A 20,963-nucleotide genomic window follows, 5' to 3' on the forward strand; every position below is an offset into this window, starting at 1 on the left:
ATGCAGTCTAAAGGAAAATGAGTGTTCCAGCATCAATTTGATTTCACTGAAAACTGCAGTGCGTAAAAATACTGCAGTACCACAACTGACCCAATTTCAAAATAGCAGTCAATGTACAATGTTTAAGTAATGAGTCCAAAGAAATAAGATAAGAGCAAAATACATCATTTTACATGCATTCAGAAGCTAGTTTTCAAGTCTTGATGAAAGCAGTACTTCAATACACAAGATGCCCCTTTTTGCCAGGATGACTTGTGTACGCATATCAGTTCGCAGAACCTTTTTTCCCTCCCCTCGCACAACCAAAAAAAGGGAACATGTCTGCCTCCAGGAGTCTTCATCCACTAGTGTAGGGGTGACTTTTTATGCTCTCTGCATCACACGCTCAATTCTTTAGGTCACCAAGTTTGGATGACTCCTACAAGAGCTTCTCAACCCTACTCCTTAAAGCGTCAGAGGTGTGGCTGCTGAATAACTCAAGTCATGTACTCCTACTACAAAGAGGAAGGCATGCTGCTTCTGCAACTTCCCAGATAGCAAAGGCTCAGAGTGAAAAAACAGGGAAAAGTGGGTTCCCTTCCAAAACAATGTGGAGCAATACTACCAGGTGGCCATGCTGGCCCAAAGTTCGTGTCATGTTCTCCTGGGGGTTTATCCCAGAGAATATCAAGGTGGTCTGAAGGAAACTCAGGGTCACCTTGTGGAGTCTACTGCCCCTCCATTGGGAAAGAAAGATATAACCCCTCTCCACCAGAGCACAAGGTTCCAGCTATATGAAACTTAGGCTACTTAGTGGGGAATATCAGATCTTCCATGGTTTCCGGGCTGTGCTGTTGTGGGAAAGCAGAAGCCTTCCTATGAGCCATGCTGCCATTGTCGTCTCCCTCACCATATTCTGCTAGTGAAAGGCAGGGAAGATGCCCCTGTTCATTTATAATTCCTCATGCAAACAATATTATGTAGATTTACCAAAGGAAATCCTGCTGGTAACCGAGGGCAGCCTGCTATTTACAACAGTTTCACTAGCTGGACCATTTTCTGACCAACCATATATTTCTTCATTCCCCAGACAGAGAGAGTTTTAATTGTACACAATAGGCATAGAAGGCTTCTGTGGTGTCACTGGAAAGAAGTGTCATCTACGGAGCACTACTGCCTCACTGTCCTCTGCAAGACAGCCCATCAGGAGTGAACTGGGTTCCTTTACCATCCTTGACAGTTCTGAAACAATGTTGGGAAGGCATCTCCTTTTAAAATGAGATTCCATAAAGTAAGACACTATACAATGGATTTGGTAGTACAGCTCCTAAAGGCTCAGGCTATTACTAATATCAGATTAGACCATATTATTTAATCACTGCTGAAATTAAAAAAAAAAAAAAAAAAAAAAAAAGAGTAGCGATCGCAAACCCCTGATTAAAACTATTTTGGTTTATTGCTGAACAAAAACCCCTTCACAAATTGCCTACCTTGCACAAGAGACCTTCCATCCTTGCTAGCCAAACAGCATGAAATGCATGTTCTAGTGTCTATTTACAAGCTATGGAGAACCAGTTCTCAGAAGTACAGACCAAGATCTTACAGCTGACCCAAAGAATTCAACCATAACTTCTATAAAAGAAGATGTCGGCTTATGTACCTAAATTGATGTGCAAGTTCGCTAACTGGCAGCGCAGTCTTTGAAAGTGTGCAACAGACTGCCCTAACACAGGATGTTTTCTGTCAGAAACAGTTTCAAGTATTACAGAAGATAATGTACCTTTGCAGTGCTATTCCTCAGAAACGATGCAGTTATCTGAAACAGCTTTTCTCAAGAGACGTTTTACTCCACCAGAAGTGGATTCTGCACAAAAGTTATTTTTTGCTACATCTTACACCACTGAGCCTTTGCCAGCATCGCCCGTCATATAGATGCAGCATATGCTAACAGAAGGCAGACTTCTGCAGCATAGGAACTCCACCTCTTTGCATGATGTTAGCTTGGACACCTTGAGGTTCTTCTGGTCCTATCATAGTTCTACCTCTCCCAACAGCAATTTCCAAGTCTCCTTTAAGAGTTCCTCTTCTGTGGCAGGAGACGCACGGGATTTTTGTTTTTTATTCATTTTCTCAGTCTCTAGACAACCTCATCTGCTCAACTGAGGTCGATAGTGTTTATGCTGCCTCATTACAACTTTGTTCACTCTGGTCCCATACTTTTTATTCAATCTCATGTTTTGAAATCTCTTGCTCCTCAGACATCAGAGCCAGGATAGGGCTATTTACTCTCTCCTCCCCCTTTAGTGTCCCATTATCTCTTACTTTTTAGATGTCCCCCATTCTATTAATCTCTTAGGCTTGCAAGATCAACATTTACCACACATCCAGGATGCTTGTACTTTTTTTAAAGTTTGTGATGGCCTGATAGCTAGATAACAAGGGTATGCACAAGTAACCTCCTGCCTTGGATTACTGCAACCTCCTATCATCTAGCCTCTCAATATCCACACCAATCTAACCAAAAATCACCACCACCACAGTGATCCTTCCCTTCCAGGCTACATCAGTCCCATCTTTGAATTGCTCTGCTAGCCGCCACTTGTCTGCAATATCGTCTTGGTGCCCTGCACAGCTTAGTGTGGACCTCCATCTAGGACCTACTTATTATTCCCTATACTTCATTTGCTCCATTAGCAGTCAGCCTTACCACCCACTTCGACCCATCTCACTCATGTCTTCTATTTTGCCCCTTATGTATAGAAAATGTCCTAGTGAGAACCATAACCCCTTCATTCAAGCCCCCTACTAAGGACTCACAAGAAGCTGAAAGTCGAAGGCAAATCCTCTCCCCACAATGCAGCTTCTGAAATCCTTGGTAGGTCTGCCTTGCTACATGGTCTCGTACAGCACAAAGATACTTATTTAAACAATGGATGTGTCTAGAGGGTGCTGTAACTTTACACCTTACTCAGTACTTGTAACACAAAATATTGCTGAGGATATGGATTGTAAGTGTTTTTATTCTTTAGGAATTCATTAACTTAAGTTTACACTGGAGAAATGTTTGCAAGATTCCTTAGCCCGACACGTCAGCTGAAGTGCAAAAACCATGAATACTATAATCAGAGGAAGAGACATGCGCATAAGGATTTTGCGCATTGTAAAATTCAGTCGTCGTCATAAGCCAGAGAAAGAATGGGAGGAGACATTTTGACAGATGATGGAAAAGCTCATTTCTATGAAAAAGTGAGTCCATACTTCTGGATGGAGTTTTATTTCGGCAAGCCTGTTCAGGAAGAAGAGTCATCCTCGCATTCATGTCAGTGACAGCACTACTTTCCTGTGATAAACATCAAATTGGAGGACTTGCACAGCAACTGCCAAATAGGTGGCAATAAAATGTAATTGGAACTGAGTGTGCATTCAGACAACCATACATAATACAATATATGCATACTTTTATAGCTTACACATGCAAGAAGCCTGTTTAACATATGTACACATACAGACAAAATGTGGGCGTAAATATTGCTGTTGCTGCATTATTCCTTTTCTTTTGTCAGAAGCTCAAACTGGGAGCAGCAGGTCAAAGTTTTTATTTTCTTCCACCACTCAAATTTGTCAATTGAAGTAAACTTGAAATACACAATGTTATTTCTCCCTCTTCATTCTTTGCCCTAACTTACATTATTGCTTTGCAGCTGTACACTTTCACCACAGATGTATCTGAATTTCACTGGTGGCTGAAGTATTTCCTGTATAAGTATTTTGGCATACATATTTATAAAGTAGTATGTAAGGGTCACATTGGGAGGCAATACTTTAACCTTCCCACCTCTCCTTCCAGAAGGAATTTGGTGTGGGTCAATGAAGCAGGGAAATAAAGTTAAATGGGAAGGATTTGTTCGGGGGCAGGAACCATCTTTTTGTTCCGTGTTTGTACAGCACCCAGCACAAGAGCCCTAATCCTGGACCAGAAGCCTGTTAAGGCGCTATGTAATGCAGACACAATCAGTAGTAATTTATTACAAGTTTTATCATATTTAAGGCACAAGAAATCATACTGGGGATGATCTAAGGTCTTGAAGTGAAGACAGGAAAACAGCAAAAATTTTGACTAGACCATTCTATATTTAAGACAAATATAAAAAAGCTACAGTACCTGAACTGAATTGAACATTTTCCCTTGCCTGTTGTCAGGCAAGATACAGAAGTCACTTTGTCCTTGAAGTTTTCCCTAAGAGTAGTTATTGGCAGGATTAGGGTAGAGTGTATTTTTAAATAGTGAAGTGGTGTTCTAAAATGCTGCAAGATGAATAATTAGCATAACTCAAGTCAGAATGAAGGTGACACTACCATGGAAACACCAACTCTCTAATTACATTCTCCAAAGCAGAAGCAAAGTGAGTAAGTAAATCCAGCCTTACATCTTCTAGTTAAGTTGGTTTTTGCAGCCACTGCAAAAGTTACAACTGTTTCTACCAGGAGTTAGTGTAAGACCATTAGACCACCGTAACATTAAACCAAAGACACATCCACTCTGGCAGAGCTCAGCACAATAGCATGCCCGTGCATTTCTGTGCATTAATGTACTAGATATACTTTCTCCACATCAACATGGGCTGGTCAGGGAAGGTGCACGATGCACACATATTCAGGAATACTTGCCTGTACAGAAAGCTGCAAGCAGGGAGACTTTCTTCCCAGATCAAAAGATTCCAATGGGGGATGTTGAGATGCCCATAGTGATCCTGGGAGACCCAGCCTACCCTTTACTGCTATGGTTCATGGAGACAAAGATTGCTTATTCACAGAAATTATAAATTAAACAATTATTCACAGCATACATGAAAACTGGGCTGGAGGGGAGAAAGCAGTGAGAGCTATGATAGCTGGACTTACACCCAGCTATCGTCTGGAAGCTGTCTGAAGGGGTGGAGTGAACGGAGTACTGAGATGGGCTGTGGAGTTGGTAGGCATGTGTGGGTGGAGTTCGGGACAGGCACGGAAATCAGTTCTGTAGGGTCTGCAAAGGGGGGTGGTGGGAAGAGCATGCATCAATTCAGTCTGCAGCATTATGAGAGTCTTTAGCAGATCCATTTGCTCCTCCATGGCTTTGATCTTGCACTCATGACCTGCTAGCACTTGCTGCTGGTTTTCCCTCCCCTCTTGCCTATCAATTTTATGATTTTCAGACACTGTCTCCATGGCCCCTTCCTCTCCCCCGCCTCAGAGAACTGGAGGAGTTATTGGAACATCTCCTCTTTGCTTTTCCATTGTTTTCTTATAAGCTGCAGGTGCATATGGGGGGGTTCCCGTCAAGGGCACATGTTAGAAGCACAACAAACAATGAACAGAGGCATTATTACGAGTGCAATAACTGATGCATTACTGTAAAATAAACCTCACTGTCCCCTGGCAAAACACAGTTTGATTAATCAGGGCCTGGTGAGGTGTGTCTGTGGTGAGCAGGTGGGATTTTCTTTTCTTTTTTTTTTGGGGGGGGGGGGGCCAGGGGGGAGAAGGGCACTCAAGCTGGGGAAAGGTTCTGGGTGGTCATTTGGGGTACTGAAGGAGGTAGATAGGGACAAAATTTCAAATTGTGCCAACATTTTCCACAGGTGGTGCCATAGAAACCAATTTCACTCCTGAGTGTAATCAGGAATGCTAGAGTTCATCTCCATGCAAGCAGCTTCAAACCACGTCCCTATGCTGCTTGTCTGTGTGCTGCTTTGGTCCCTGCACAAAAATGATTGTAGGAAACTTTCCTGCATCACTTAGCAATGGGGAAGGAGCAAAAGCAGCTCTGCCAAGGAATCTCCAGCAGAGAATTGGTGAGTACCTCCAGGAAAGTTTCCCAGATCTCTCTGGAGGATTCCTGTGAAATCTCAGTATGCATTAACACTTTTCTGCCGCACTGCCTAGCTCAACAGGGGAATGGGAAGCACATGCAAACACAGCTACTCTTGTGCTTTTCTATCCCTTCAACCAGCTGTATCATGCAACAAAACAAAGGACAGCTGTATCTCATGTAATGGGAGCAACATCAGCTCAAAAAAATCATTTACACGAGCTCTCTTCTCCTGTATCCTGCACTCTGGAGCTGTAGGGCTGGGACTGGCTTGAACCACCGGGGGTCAAGAAGAGGTCCTGGCTCCCCATGTCAGTCAATGACCCAGGCTCCTACTCTGCACCGTCCTCCAACTCTACCTCCTCATCCAAGACTTCAATCAGGGTTGAGTCCAATGTCTGCTGCCCCGGGGCTCGCAGAGGTAACCACAGGTCTCTTGGAGGTGGAGTCACTGCTGAGGATGGCTTCCAGCTCCTTATAGAAGCAGCAGGTCTAACTCTGCACCAGAGCAACCGTTTGACTCCTTAGCCTTTAGGTGCCCCACTGCAGCTCCTTGATTGTCACACGGCACTGCAGCATGTTCAGTTCATAGCCATTCTCAGTCATTAAACGAGAAATTTGAGCATAGTTCCTTCAGCTGGAGCAGAGCTGGGACTGCACAGCCTCCTCTCCCCAAATGCTGATCAGATCCAGAAGCTCTGGTGTGCGCCAAGCGGGAGAGTGTTTGGTCCATGGAGCTACCATGGGCAGCTGGGAAGATGAGATGTGAGCTCTCCACACTGACCAAGCAGGAAGTGGAATTTCAAAAATTCCTGGGATTTTAAAAGAAGAGGGGCAGATGGTTGCATGACAGCGGAATTCAAAATAATGGCCAGGGTGGTCAGGATGGGCATTGTGGGACTCACTGGAGGCCATTTACCATCACATAACCAAGTGCTATGTCTACACTGATGCTGTGTCACAAAAAGCTCTATCACTCATCGGAGGTGGTTTTATTTGGTCACAATCAGGGGAGCTGGGTCAGTGGGGAGAGGGGGAAATTGCAGTGTGCACACCACCACTGCTTTGGTACAAAAAGCTGACTTTGGTCAACTGAAGTCACTAGTTTAGACAAGGCCTTCTATTCCTTTTTATTTCTCTTAAGAATTCTATTCCAATTAAAAACTTAATGAAGTAGCAAAAGCAAAATAAGCTTGCTTCATTGGTTGTCATGGCTTGACTGTGGACCAAAGCATCCATAGGAAAGAATAAACTGTGGTAGTAATAGTAGGTATTGATTGGAAAATTGCTTTCTATTTAGAAGTTAGGGATACTGTCCTTTTCACTGCATTGTAAGGAATACGATCCTTCAGAACTCTTGTCAATAAGAGCTATACAGTACTGTATTCTTACCAGTTGCTTCACATAAGCCTATTAGTCATTTTTCATCACCTCAAACTTCAGGGATGGACCATGCATCAATAAGCCAAGAAAGTCTCATTTACTTAAGGGTTAAAGCTTGAGCATCTGCTTAGAGCACCAAACGCACCAGCCTCTTCTCGAATCTTCATCAAGTCCAAGCTCTTGATTTTAACATTCATGCAGAACACTGGAGATTGAGTGCATGTGCAGCTCTAACCTAGATCCTAACTCACTTACTCTTCCTTTGAGGATACTCCTTTTGTCTCTTCCTCACTTTGACATCATTAATCCCATGCTACCTTTATCCTTGGAAAGGCTTCGCCATCCATGCCAACCCAGTTTTAGAGAAGAGTTCCTGAACTATTTGTCACAATAGTCATCATTTGCTTACTGTGGCATGTAGTAGTACACCCACAATTAAGTTTTACACTAAACTGATTTAGATTAGATCTTGGTTAAAAATATTAAACAACTCCAGAGAGAAGATTGACTTGAGGACTAGCCTTCCTTCCATTAAAAATATTCACATTCAGAAGCATGCATTCACAGAAGAAGTTTGAAGGAACTCACTCTGTGCTCATGCTCTTTCAGTAAGAAAGAGGATGCTGCAATTTTTGTTCATTATAGAAAGTTTTATAATGCCACTGAACAGACTAGAATTCAACACAAGTTTGTGTTAACAAGTTCAGAGCTCCTGAATATGACTTGGTTAAGAACATTGAATAAAAGGCAATCTCAGATCTAGTTTGTATATGATACAATCTGGTCTGAGTACATATTTCCAAGTTTCTGGCTTTCAATTTTATTTCTATACAGACATTAATTTACAAAGGATTTAAAACTACACAAAATATCTAATGCACTTTCACATGGAGAATCCTCTAGGCCAGTGTTTCTCAATTATATTTCGCCCCGGCACCCTTGCGCGGCCATGCCATACCCTCCGCCGACAAGTCCAGGAAATCTTTCCCTTTTCGGTGGCGTGCTATTTCCGTTCAGTTGGGCGGCGTGGTTCCGCTTTTTCGCGGAACCCTTCAACTCAGCCCACGGAACCCTGAACACTATTTGAGAAACACTGCTCTAGGCATATTTTACAGCTGCCATTCAGTTTAAGTAAGAATGCAGAGAGGAAAAGTGTTTGCACACTACAAGCAATGCCCCATGTACTCCAACGTTCTGGACTCAGTCTGCACAACCAGTTTTTGTTTAAAAAAAAAAAAAAGATTAAAATGTCTATCCCTGCTACGAGTTAAAGCCTTACCAATGCAACCCGAGACCAAGCAAGTATAGAAATGGCTGCCCAAGTCTGTAAACACCCAAAACAATAGCTAGAGATGTGAACCACTCAGTCCATTTTTATAAGACACGGACTCCACAACATAACGATGTCAGCGTCAGTCAGCTACTTGTTATTTCATGGCAAGTAGTTTTAACCAACATTCAGCTAATGGTAGAAATAAGCATCTTAAGTCACCCTTCTTATCTATCCATATAAGGCAGTCCAGCTGGTCCCTATCCAACAGTCAAAACCTTCAGCTTTCCTCCAAACAACTTTATTAGGCTGTATGTTTGAAACAGTGAGTTGGTATCTGGGTATTTGAGAATCTGATTGTTAGGCACGTGAATGGAGGTAAGCCTGGATGCTAATGTGCTCTAACTATAGATATTGGAACAAGTTAACCAAACAATTTGTAAGCAACTAGAGGATAAAAGGGTTATAAGGAACAGCCAGCATGGATTAGTAAAGGACAAGTCATACCAAAACCTGATTTCCTTCTTTGACAGAGTTACTGGGATAGTGGATAAAAGGAAGCAGTAGATAAGATATATTGATTTTAGTAAGCTTTTGAAGAATGCCATATGATGTTTTCAATCAAACCAAGGAAATGTGGTCTAGACGAAATTACTGTCAAGGGGGTGCACAACTGATTGAAAGACCATACTTAGTAATTACTGACTGTTTGCTGTCAAAGTGGGAGGGTATATCTAGTGAGGTCATGGAGAGATCAGGCCTGGGTCTGGCACTAGTCCATATTTTCATTAGTGACTTGTGTAGTAAGAAGTGAGAGCTTAAGGCCTGTAAAACAGGCTAAGGCCTAAATGGAAAAAACCGAGTGAACAGAAGTATAAGGGGTCACTCAAGTTAACTGAGACTGGTATAGGAAAGTGCTGATTCTGCAAGGTTGTAAGACTGCCAAAATATTATTAAAATATGTAGTAGGTATAAGAGGTACCAAGATACTAACTCTCTGAAATGACACTTTTATGGGTAAAAATAATACATGGAGTGGCGGTGCCCAAATCAGCCAATCAACGGAAAAAGGTGGTATTAGACTACGTCAGGAGGGTGGCAACTACCTACGTGAAAGGGGGCAGACCGAAAGTGTATGTAACAGTGTATAAAAGAGAATGTCAGAGGGAATACCAGTGTCCGGTCTAGGGGATAACGGAAAGTCCCGCCGTTGGGCCGAGACCATTGTAACGCCGCCAATATGAAACTGACCCAGAAATACTCTAAGTCATTTCTCATTGTGCCGCACGCAATAAACCTCGCTTGGGCGCCTTCATTACTCAGCTAATCTGTGGTTGTGTCGACTCATTCAATCGTGAAAGCCGTCTCAGTTTCCTGGCCAGAGCTGGGACAGCATCTACACAGGGACACACGCACGCAGCCTACACTGATAAACATCGGTAACCAACACACCGAGTACCACAACTTGGATAATGGAGTAGAAAGTATGCTTATAAATCTGAGAAAGACACCAAACTGGGAGGGGTTACAAACCCTTTGGAGGACAGGGTTAGAATTCAAGAGGACCACGATAAGTTAGAGAATTTGTATGCAGTTAACCCGATAAAATTCAATAAATACAAGTGCAAAGTACTTCACTTAGGAAGGGGTGGGGAGGAATCAGACTCAGGCCAGAAGGGGGTCATGATCATTTAGTCTGACCTCTTGCACACTGCAGGCCATAGAATCTCACATACTCACTCCTGTAATAGACTCGTAACCTCTAGCTGAGTTACTGAACTACTCAAATCAGACTTCAAAGTTAGAGAATCCACCATTTACTCTAGTAAACAAATGACCTGTGCCCCATTCTGCAGAAGAAGGCGACCACCAGATAACTCAGCTCTCCCCATCTAGTGCTCTACCTGCTACTAGCAGTTGCAGATGAGCCACATGCCATTGTACACAATCTCAAACCATCCCCTCCATAAATTTACCAAGCTCAATCTTGAAGCCAGTTGAATTTTTTTGCCCCACCATTCCCCTCAGAAGGCTGTTCTAGAACTTTACACCTCTGATGGTTAGAAAGTCTAAATTTCAAGCCTAAATTTGTTGGTAGTCAATTTAATCTTCATTTGTTCTTGTGTCAATCTTGGTGCTTACCTTAAATAACTCCTCTCCCTCTCTAGTATTTATCCCTCTGATGTATTTACAGAGAGCAATCATATCTCCTCAGCATTTGTTTGGTTAGGCTAAACAAGCCAAGCACTTTCATAAAATAGGTTTTCCATTTCTCTAGACATCGTAACAGGTGTAGAAAAGAGCTGTTTTAATTATTCACTTAAACATGGGAGACCAGAATTGCACACCGTATTCCAGATGCCTTGTATAGTGGCCATGACACTTCCCTATCTACTGGAAATATCATGCCTGAGGCATCCTAGGACTGCATTACTAAAAAAGAAGGGGGAATAACTAGCTAGGTGGTAATAGTATTGAAAAGGCTCCAGAGGTTAGAGTGGATCACAAACTGAATGGTGATGCAGTAGCAAAAAAAGGCTAATAACCTGGGGTGTTTTGGAGAAAGTTGGAAGAAAACATTTGGAAGAAGTTTTGGAGAAAACATTAGCTAAATATGTAGGGAAATCCCAAATTCATTAACTTGAAGAACTGAGTTCATAAACCTTAACTCCATATTAATACCACTGTGTGTTAATTCCTCTTTTTGGGAAAACATTTTGATGTTTACTTTATCACTAGAACTAATCAACCCTCCTTGTTTCCAGAACAACTCTTGAAGCCGTACTGCAATTTTAGTCCTTGCCCTCTGGATCCACTTTTAAAAGGTAACTTTAACCAAGGGTGCCAAGATGAAATTTTGCATAAAACAAAATTTGAATTTTGCTGCTTTTTCCTTTAACAGATTCACCAAGCAGATAGGATTGGAGTCCAAAAATTCTCTAGCCATGTCCAGTTCAGAGCAATCTTCAAAACCAAAAATTTGATAGCGAACTAATTTGTAGTGATTTTGAGATTGTCAATGAAGAAAGACAGTATCCTTATTTTGTTGATCTGCAAAACAGACATTTGATCTGTTTGCCACACAAGCTCTTATTTATCCTTACTAGATTGTTTGTGCTGAATTCCAGAAGTAGGAAGCTTTATGATAAAGTTTTGATAGAACAGTGCTGGAAGAGAAGGTTTTTGGAACAGCTTGACACCAGGACCAGATAGCGTTCACCCCAGAGTTCTAAAGGAACTCAAATACGAAATAGCAGAACTACTAACTGGAGCACGTAACCTATTGCTTAATTCAACCTCTGTACCAGATGACTGGTGGATAATTAACAATGCTGATTTCTAAAGAAGGCTCCAGAGATGAACCTGGCAATTATAGGTCAGTAAGACCTACCTTCAGTACCACTCAAATTGGTTGACACTATAGTAAAGAACAGAATCATCAGGCAGTGACACAGATGAACACAATATGTTGGGAAGAGTCACAGCTTTTGTAAAGGGGAATCATGCTTCAGTGTATTAGACGTCTGTGAAGGTATCAACAAGCATGTGGACAAGGGTGATCCAGTGGATATAGTGTACTTGGACTTTCAGAAAACCTTTGACAAGATCTCACCGAAGGCTCTTAAGCAAAGTAAGCAGTCATGGGATAAGAGAAGGCCCTCTCATTGTGCAATAACTGGTCAAAAGATAGTGAAAACTGACCTTTTTATGCCTACCCTTTTGTTTCCTATGGAAAGCCGTAAATAATGGGGTCCCCCAGGAATCTGTACTGGCACTGGTGCTATTCAGCATTCATAAATAATCTGGAAAAGATGGTACACTGTGTGGTGGCAATGTTTGCAGACAATTACTCAAGACGGTTAAGTTCAAAATGGACTACACAGTTACAAAAGGATCTCACTAAATTAGGTGACTGGGCAATAAAATGGCAGATGAAAGTCAATGTTGATAAATGCAAAGTAACACACATTGGAAAACAATCCCAACTACACATACAAAACTTTGTCAGTGCCCCCACAATGTCAGCTTAAAAAAAAATCCATGGAAACGCTCCTGGTGAGGACATGCACTGCCAACAGAAGGAGCGGACCAAGGACATGAGAAATGGATTTAATTACTGTGGTGGCTGTATGTCAATGTAACTTAAGTCATGTTAATTTTGTAATCTAGAATTGCCTTTAGAAAAAAAGATGACTAAGGGGGATATGATAGAAGCATATAAAATTATGAATGGTGTGAAGTGAATGGGGTAAACACTTCCCTTTCACATAACGCAAGAACCCAGGGTCACCCAATGAAATTAACTGGCAGCAGGTTTAAAAACCAATACAAGGAACTACTTCACACAACAGTTTACCTATGGAATTCGTTGCCAGGGGGCTGTTGTGAAGGTCAAAAGTAACTGGTTCTTCCACCTCCAATTTTATGTAGTTTAAATACTCTAGCTTCTATGTAAAAATTCAAGTTAGTCACTCAACTAGTAAGTTAAAATGAGTTGTTTTTCATGTCAGAGTACTTTGCCAATGTGTACATACATATACACCTGCTAACCAAGTACATTACACTGTAGATATTTAATAAACTACATCTGCTTGGTCACCAGGCCTCATTCTCACTCTACTCCAAGCTCCTGCCAACAAATCATGATTTAGAAACCTCACATGGATAAAAGTCTTTAGAAGGACAACCTAAACAATTGATCTGCTGACAAAAAAAGCTGAATGAAAGGTTGGGAGTTCAGAACACAATGCAGCTATTGCTGCAAATAATGCCTCAGTTTAATCAATGAAACAATGACATTCATTCAAAAGAAACAAAATGTTCTGAATTAAGCCCAAACTGTAGATTAAGATATTTTACAGGATAAACATTTGTTTGGCAGTGTAGCTAGTCAGGAAGTGAAGATTGCTAAAGCTGCAGATTTTAAAGTGGGAAATGAAGTGAATGGTGCAGTTGTCTTGATAACCTTCAAACCCTTCCAGACTATGAGTAATATGATAAGTAAACATACATATTTCAAGATATTGCAATTTTGTTATGACTGGTTTCATGCTAAGAAAACACAAGTAAGGTCCCTTCCAACCCTAATCTTCTATGATTCAATAGCTGTGAAATAGCATATGCTGAGAACATGGGCAATTTCTGTGTTTATGGAAAACATGCATGACTACTCCCCTCCCCCCTGCTCCCGGTCACACAGGTATATCTAGGCTGGTATAAATGAGCTATGGAAGGAATTACCTTAGCGATACAATGGAAGACGAACAGGACGTTAACTTAGTGACTGCAAGTGGATGGAAGCAGACAGATTGATGCCTAGAACCTGAAACAGAATTGAGGTGTCAGGACATTGGAATAAAAACTTTGCTGCCCTGTGCAGGTGGAAAGAGGGAATCTTGACTGTTTTGGACAGAGATAGGTTATATTGTTGACATGGACATACATGTAAGCTTCACTTTTCCATCTAAGCAAAGAACCCTAAAATATTGTATGCCAATTGACAAATGCTGGCATGTTTCAAAAAGGCTGTCCTGTGTTGTTACAAACATATGCTGGTTGAATAGATCCTAAAATGGCAAACCGTGTCCAGTGAGTGCAAAAAAACTTCAACTCCTGTTGGAGCAAAAGCGAAAGACAGCAGTGAAGCACTCCACCTTACAAAAAGATGGAGGTCTAGGGCCTAGCACTACAAGCATTACTTTTCCTGGGTGACTACAAAATTTGGAGGCAAGTTCACCCTCTTGGTCTGAGGCAGCACAAGATGGAAACCAAGACATATGGATTATTTTAATATATTGAAGACAGGTGTATTAGAATACCATTACCTAATGGAAATTCTAAAATGTCCAGCCCTCCATTGTAAAATGGACATTCAGTTTAAAAAGTCACAAGTTCCTTTAACACCTGACTGTATAAGATGGTATTAGACCATGGTCTGCTGTTTCATTTACTTGAATACTTTTCAGCTTGGACAATGACAAGTTTGGTTTCTTGTTCTCATGCACTAATCAAATGCTGCACTATATGTGGTGCAAACACTGCAAGGCCAAGGCTTTTGTGCCATAATTGAAATCTTTGACGGTACACCACAAATTTAGGAGTTTTACACTCTATGCCCATCCATATTTTTCTACATCGTTCTACTGCTGGTCACGAACCTCCATAGCATTTTGTGACTGCTTTTATTTTTAATTGAATATTCTGCATTTATATTCTGAATCACCTTCTGAACCACTCAAAGACCCAGCTTTTGAAACTGTACCCATGCTTCCTCATGGCATCAGACATTAAGAAAACTGCAGCTGTTAGCGTCTCTTCAATTCCACTCATTTAGTCTAGACTACTGTCTAGGGCAGAGGACTGCTTTATTGATTGGCTAACACAACAGGAAACTCATTTGAAGATCAGGCCCCAGGTGCTACCATAATACAAGTGTGCTTTAAGACTCTGTACAGGAAAGTGGGTCTCTTTTGATGAAAGATTGTAGGGTCTGGGGCTGAGACACCCAGTTAAGATTCAGGGTAGTTAATGCTAGTCCCGCTGACCTGTGTCTCCGATCAGGATAAAGAGGATTGTCTTTGGGCCAAAAAACTAGGAAGGTTGGACCGGAGGCTAAGCTCAGGCCAAGGTTCTTGTTTTTAAATTTACCAAGAAAGCAAAAAAGGAGGAGTGATAGTGGTTGGAGAAGAGGTGCATGAACAATGCTCCAGGAGAAAAACACTGCAGTTGTAGCACTTTAGCACAGACACTCACTACAGCACTAAACCAAATTAAATTGAAGATTCTCATGACATGACTCATGCTGCAAATAGAGGCTGGATTCATTTATTTTTGGACTGCCAACTTTTACATTCTTAGGACAGATGACATCTGAAGCACATTCACACTGTCAGTCTAAGATTCCTAATATCCAGGCAACTAGCTACAGGAACCAAGGCAAAAATTTATATCCAGTTTCTATGAAAGAGGGTCTACAAGAGAGCTGTAGAACACCCAATGCCCCATGACTAACCCAGCTGGGGAGTAGCGGCATTTTAATCATTTTGGCTTGCTTTATTTTGCCCCCAATTACTCTTTGAGTGGTACTGGAATAAGTGCATGTAGAACTGTTCATGTTAGACAAGTTTTTGTCTAATTTATCCACAAGGACACTACTTTCCCCAATAGTGAACAGCAACATTTGATGTTCATGCCACTTTCTTAAAGAAAGTGCTTCTTAGTACATCACTATGGTACTGTAACATTTGAACAACGTTCTCTTGGAGGCGGCAAATGTTCCTTGAAGACATATTCAGAAAGATAAGCCAACACTGCCATGTTTACATTGGCTTGTCAGAGACAAAACAATTACCTTTCTCCCCAATACCTTTTACTTTAGAGTAGACTACAAGAGTGAATTTAGTTTATGTTTCAGTGAATTTACTTTTTAACCAAGGAAAGAAAAAAAAATCTTTCCTTTGTTTTCATGGAAGGAGCAAGGTTCCTCAGTCAGTTCTTAAGAGAAAGGAGGACAGACAGATATGGACTCTTCCTTGGACTTTTGTTCTGCAGACTGAAAGCATCCAAGTAGCAGAAGACCTTTCCATAAATTCAAGGACTAGAACAGTGGTTCCCAACCTTTCAGAGAAAGCCCCCTAGTCAACACTTGGTAAAACACTCCACCCTCCCCAGCCATAAACAACTCCATAAACAGCCACTAAATAAGTTAGTTTTAGCTGAGTAAGAAGCTAAGACTTCCCCAGCACAGCTGACATTGCCCATGCCTCATGTGACCCCACCTCTTCCCATCCCTCATGGATGGAGGTGGGCTCTGGCAGGTTGGCAGGGGCTGCTCCAGGCCCTCACTGGCACAGGGCTGCTCTTCTTTGAACAGGCACCCAGCTGGTGCAGGGCTGCGGGGGGTGGGGGAGGCTGCTCCTCTACTTCACCGGGAATGGAGCTTGAGACTGCTCCTTTGCTCCAGCTGGCATGGAGTTTGGGGAGGGCTTGTGCTCAGCACAAAACGTGGGGGGCTACATGACCTATATTACTGAAGCTTCATGGACCCCCTGTAATCTTTGGCACCCTCCCCAAGGGGGCCTCACCCCCCCATTTGGGAACTGTCGGACTAGAAGTAGTGACTCAGACCACACACTTTCATCCCTTTAGGCTGCTGAAAAGAGGTTAACTTTTGTTCTATCCCCAGGTTGGCTGCCCCTTACTTACTACCTTGAAAATGACATCTGTCCCCTCCCATCAAAAAACAAAACATGTTACAACACTTGCAATGCTACCAAACAAAGACAGCCATGTTTGGAATCTAGAAGAAATGCTTTGATATTCTTGCATTACACTGACTCTAGGATGCTAAGGCTTAGTTTACACCAGAGGTTCTCAAACTGGGGAATGGGCCCTCCCAGGATGCACAGAAGGTATTCTGGAGGTATGAGAAGCCTTAAGGAAAAAAGCTTACTGCACACATTTTACCCACAGCGATGAACAACCAGCAATGCTGATTCATCCAGACATATCAGGTCCTCAGATGGCAATGTGCATGTTGACAGATTTCTGTTAAGCTTGCATAGCATTCTACAATGTTGTTGCCATCTGTATGTTAATTCTTTACTATGACACGGTGTGCACATTTAACTGTGAGCATCGACCAATCAGTTTTACAATGGATTGTTGGCTGTTTGAATTAATGCCTTACTATTTTTAATATTTAGAGGGTTGCATATTGATTTCTTTTAAATCAGCATATGCACTTGTGTGGTGGGAGGCACAAACTATTACAGCCACAAAGAAGGGGGGGGGGGCACGATCAAATAAGGTTGAGAACCACTCTTCTACACTATCAACTTATGTTATAACCACATTGGTCAGGGGAGTGGAAAATCTACACCCCCTGAATTACTGTTATACCAACTTAATCCCTACATGTAGGCAGCACTATGTTGACAGGATGGCTTCTCACCAACATAGTTATTGCCTCTTTGGCATTCTACAGCCCCATCTCCCCATAGAAGGTAGACCAATGTTCCACAAAACCCTGGAGACAGCAGCGTCTTCACTAAGTGCTGAAGAAGCGTAGACAAGCCCTGAGTCACCTGAGGTGCAGTCAAGAGCATAAAAGTAGAAACAGTTTCCTAAAATATAGCTGTCAGTGGTGGGTCAAAGCAGTGATCAGAGTAGTAAATCACTATTTCACCTCAGAGTATTTTCCTGCATTTTCCAGGACATGATTCTATTTTAAGGCAAGTTGTGTGGGATAGGATGCTCCCTTGAGAAGAGCGCATGCTCTTCAGTTTGATGTGAGCACTGAGGGTTCCCCCACCCACCCATTTCTTAGTTTTAGACTCTTGGGACTCAAAACAGCAACAGCTTAGACTGCTGAATCACTCCTCTGGGACCATCCCAGGTGACCATCTGCACAGGCGGATATATTCACACAAATCCTCTTCTCCCCTCAAATAGGGAGCAATATTACACTGAATTAGTACATTTATACAAACTGTCTGAAATAACATTCTCGAAAGGACAGGGAGACTACAGGACAGTGTGCTACCTGCCTAGTGCCAAGATTTGTGAAATCCATGGGAAGTTATCCCCTAGTATAGTTCATATCAGCATTAATGACACTGCATCATAGGATACCATGTAGATAGATTTCAGGGAAACCCAGAAGCATGCTGAAGAACATCCAAGCAGTCTTCTGATATCCCGTCTCAAGCAAAGGAAGACAGAAGCAGATTGTTCTGGAAGTCAACAGCTAGCAAGTAAGTGGTGTAGGTTGGAGGGTTCTGTGGAAGTCTACCTTCTATGGAGAGATGGGGCTGTATAATTTGGATGGACTCCACCTCAGTAGAAGGCGGACCAATCTTCTCAGGGACAGGCTGGCTAAACAAAAAGCAGAGAATAAATAGAGGGAAGATATGAATATTCAGCACAAAACTGAAATGTTGAAAACAAGATTAGTCAAGGAACCAAAGGCCAGGAAGAAATTCTTTAACTACCCATACACCAATGTTAGAAACTTGGATAAACAAGAGGAGTTGGCATAAATATGATGTAAATGGTATTACTGAAGCCCTGTGGGATGATGCCTGTGGTTGGAGAGTTAAAAGTTAATGTTCATAAATCTATTAGGAAGGATAAGGTGGGCAAAAAGGGGAGGGAAAGTGGTAGTCAAAAATGGCATTACCTGTTTCCAAGTTGCTGGATCCCACGTGAAAGTGATCTTGAATGATTATGGATCAATGTTTTAATAGACGAAGCACAAGATGGTGTCTGCTATCCAATCTAATACAAGGCACCAAATACAAGGGAGCTAAATAGCCAGCTCCTTCTCTATAATGTGTAGGGGAAAAAAGCTGTGTGATCCCGGGGGACTTCAATTTGAGTAATGTGTCGAAGGTCTCCTGCTGCCAGTTTTAATCCATCCTTTGAACTTCTAAATATTCTAGAAGACAAATTTACTAACTCAAGATGTGTTGCATCCAACAACACGGGGAAGTTTTATTAGACCTCATCTTAAGGAAAAGCAACTGATGACAGAACTAAAAGTTAAATGGTAACTCAGATACAAGTGTTCATGCAAATGATAAAATCCATACTAGTAATACATATCCCAGCCCTTTTAAGACACCAAATTTTACAGAGCTGAAAACAATTATGAGTCAAATCAGCTAGGAGGAAGAATTTAAAGCAGAAAAGTGAATGATAATTTGGAACTGTCTAAGAACACTTTACTAGCTGCCTAAAAAAAAATCTCACTCACAAATCGAGGAAGAAGGCCATATTGGTTAAAACAATAACCAGGTTTCGAAGGAAATTAAGGTAGCTATCTATATAAATGGAAAAAAGTAAAAATAGTAATGAGTACAAATCAGAAGCTAGGTATCGTAGAAAATTCATAACGGAAACAATGGCCAGAGTCCATTAGGAATTAAAAGAATCCTAACAATGGTATTGAGCCATTGCTAGATGAAAATGTTAGACAATGCAGAAAAGGCAGAAGTGTTAAATAAATTTGTTCTACATCTGGAAAGACAAATATATCATGATAACTCCTTCCATTCCACTAGCATTTCTGGAGGACGTTAAACAGAAGTTACACAAAGTTAGACATCTTTAAAATCAGCACGTCTGGGTAACTTGAACCCAAAGGGAGCTGGATAAGGTGCTCACTGGACCATTAATGCAGATTTTCAGTAAGTCTTTGAACACTAAGTAAGTTCCAGAAGACTGGAAGAAAACTAATGGGCCAATATTGGAGAACACAAACAGGATGACCTGGGTCTTGTGTCAGTCACTCCATTATCTTGCCTTGAATCTATGTTAGGCTGAGAGAGACTAGAATAAAGAATTAAAGAAGAGTAACATAATTAATGCCAGTCAACATGGGTTTATGGAAAATCAAGTTAGATAAACTCTATATCTTTTGTAGAGATTACAAGTTTGGTTGAGGAATGTAATAGTGTCGATACTTAGACTTCTGTAAGGCATTTGACTTGGTACCAGATGACGTTTTGATTAAAACTAGAATGCTTTAAAATTAACATGCCACACAAAATTGATTTAAACTGAAGAACTGATGGGTGTCAATGTAATTGTAAATGGGGAATCTGAAGGGTGAGTTTCCAGTGCAATCTTGCAGGGATCAGTTCTTGGCCCTATGCCACTTCCCATTTTTCATCTGCAGATTTGACGACAATTTTTTGTCTTCCATGTCACTATTAAAAATGTGGAGTGGTAAATAATGAAGAGGACATGTCACTAGTACAGAGCAATCTGGATGGCTTGATTAACCGGGCACAAGCAAACTATTTTAATATGGCAACATGTATACATCTAGGAACAAAGAATGCAGGCCATACTTACAGGATGGGGGACTCTAACCTGGGAAGCAACGACTCTGATAAAGATCTGGGGGTTGTGATAGCTAATCAGCTGAACCTGAGGTGCAAGAATAGCTAATGTGATTATTAAAGGGAATATTAATAAGAAGTAGAGAGATTACTTTACTTCTGTATTTAGCACTGGTGCAACAACTTCTGGAATGCTATGCCCAATTCTGGTGTCCATAATTCAAGAAGGATGTTGATAACAAAAGTGATTAAAGATCTAGAAAATCTGACCTATGAGGAAAGATGGAAAAAAATTGGGTTTCTTAGTCTAAAGAGAAAAAGACTGAAGGTGGACATAACAGTTTTCAAGTACATAAGAAGTTTTTTTTGCAAGGAAGAGGAAAGACTGTTTTCCTTAACCTCTTAGAAGACAAAAAGCAACGGGCTTAACTTTGAGCAACAGAAATTTAGGTTGGACATTAGGAAAGACTTCCTATCAGAGCAGTTAAGCACTAGAACAAGTTACCTAGGAAGGTTGTGGAATCTCCATCATTGGAAGTTAAGAACAGGTTAGACAAGCATCTGTCAAGAATGGTCTACTTATTACTTAGTCCTACCTGAAGGGCAGGGTACTGCACTAGATGACCTAGTTCGG

The 20,963-nt window shown here is 41.4% G+C and overlaps 1 protein-coding gene across 5 annotated transcripts in view; it reads right to left on the reverse strand.

Annotated features, from left to right (window-relative positions):
• Positions 1–20,963, reverse strand: part of SLC45A4 (solute carrier family 45 member 4) — a 129,391-nt gene that overhangs the window by 63,092 nt on the left and 45,336 nt on the right. The window contains exons 1-2 of one of the 5 annotated variants that reach the window (XM_067558332.1): positions 13,725–14,191; positions 12,186–12,286 (exon numbers count right to left, since the gene is read on the reverse strand). The exons of 2 other annotated variants lie outside the window; for them this stretch is intronic. The gene's annotated coding sequence lies outside the window, so the exon portion shown is untranslated. Of the gene's footprint in view, positions 1–12,185; positions 13,662–13,724; positions 14,192–20,963 lie in introns of those variants that run through there. 2 more of the 5 variants (XM_067558331.1, XM_067558333.1) reach the window with 2 other exon arrangements.

Source organism: Emydura macquarii, unplaced genomic scaffold, assembly GCF_026122565.2.
Source record: "Emydura macquarii macquarii isolate MOO-44397 ecotype Brisbane River unplaced genomic scaffold, CSIRO-AGI_Emac_v2 contig_1947, whole genome shotgun sequence".
NCBI lineage: Eukaryota > Metazoa > Chordata > Testudines > Chelidae > Emydura > Emydura macquarii.